Genomic DNA, 1,778 nt, shown 5'->3' on the forward strand with positions numbered 1-1,778 from the left:
GTTACTGAGGCCTATGCGGGCTGCACACGCGCCGCACGCGCCGCACGCGCCGCACGCCACTCGAATGCAACACATGTAGCGACCCAAGCTATACCAAAACTGCCAACAACTCCCATGATCACTTGCGATTTTTCAACATCGCGACAGGAATTACAATTAGATTACGATTAAATCCAAATTTAATATTTTATTAAGATATAATTGTTATACAACCGTAATTAAAAACTATATAAGCAAATGTTTTACTATACTTACGTAAATTAATTTTACGAAATTTGCATTTAACAGCATATAGAACATGTGAGTGGTTTTCGTGTATTTAGAAACCATTATCGATGCGTGTGTGAGGGCGCGCCGCCGCGGAAAGCTGCGGCCCCTTCATTATCAGTTGGAAGTGATATTATGCTATTGCTATTTATTTTGTCTAGGCGTTCATTTATTCAAATTTGAGTATTCACAAAGTTAGTTCGTGCGTCCTTTCAAAATATTTACCTATTCGCTGGTACTTTTCTTCCTTATCTGTTGAACCCCGCTTCTTATTTGCCGACTTACATAACTGAATATCCCCTCCTGTATTTGAGTGTATTTGAGTTTGTGCGCGGACAAGCCCGGATAGATGTCATAGCGGTGATCAAAGACAGACGTCAGTTGTCAGTTGTCATTAGAGGGTTGCGCGATGCGTTTCGGTTGTGCGCACGTATAGTCAATTGGTGAATCTCTGTAAATCTGCAATCCGGTTAGATAAGTTTGTGCAGTTTTCACTAAAGATGAAACGGTGTTTTTGATATAGCGCAATTGTTATTTCATTATCTCCGAAATACACACGCTCACAATGGAGAATAAGTTACAGAGTCTATAAGCTACTTTCGGAATTAAATTCAGCTGTCGCTCGTCACTCCGACAATCATAAAAATAAATTTTATGTTAGAAATTAAATGAACTTTAACTTAAGAGAGTTTTAAGTTGCGTCACATAAAAATAATATTAAAGTAACGACAATCAACAATTTATCGAGTATTTTACTTTATATTTTATTAATTCCATATACTAGGAAACTAATTTACATTTTGGTAAACGTTGATAACATTTCGAAAACCGTCTTCAAGACATCAAATGTGTCAATTAAACTAAACTACTTCAATCTCAATGTATAGTTCTCCGATTTGAGAATCGCTGCTGTTTTCTAGTTTTATTACATTGTTAAATTGAAAGTCACATTGTCTCAGTTCCTTAGCAGTAAACCTTGCGATATTTCATTATTTTTAAAATCAGCGCTTGACTACGATCCCAACTATATACATTGATGATTTAAATTGTAAGTTTTGGTTGTGGTGTTTTTTTCGCCCTCATTTTAAGAGGGCGAGTCTTCTGCGGTGTTTGTGTATGTGTGTAGGCTGTGTGTGCCGGGCGGCGCTGGGCGGCGCTGGGCGGCGCTGGGCGACGTCGGGGTGTTAGTTGTCGGCGACATGTCAACGGAAAATAAAGTACTCTCCTTTATAAATTCACCGTTTATTATAAAAAAATATATCATTGCTACAAAAGTTTGCGTCCTTTTTAGAGCACGGCTCGGCGCCGGCGACCATTCCCGATCCTATGTCTTAACTAAATTAAATTTCAATGTTTAACAAATTGAAGTATTCAACAGTAAGGCCACAATACAAAACGTTTAAATAATAATACAATGAACTAAAAATATTCTAAACAAATCTATAGGAATAAAATAAAAACAATAGAATGAATGTTAAGATTGAGCCGCCGCTGCGCCCTCGGCCGCGGCC

The sequence above is a fragment of the Papilio polytes genome, unplaced genomic scaffold, assembly GCF_000836215.1.
Source record: "Papilio polytes unplaced genomic scaffold, Ppol_1.0 DF824058.1, whole genome shotgun sequence".
Lineage (NCBI taxonomy): Eukaryota > Metazoa > Arthropoda > Insecta > Lepidoptera > Papilionidae > Papilio > Papilio polytes.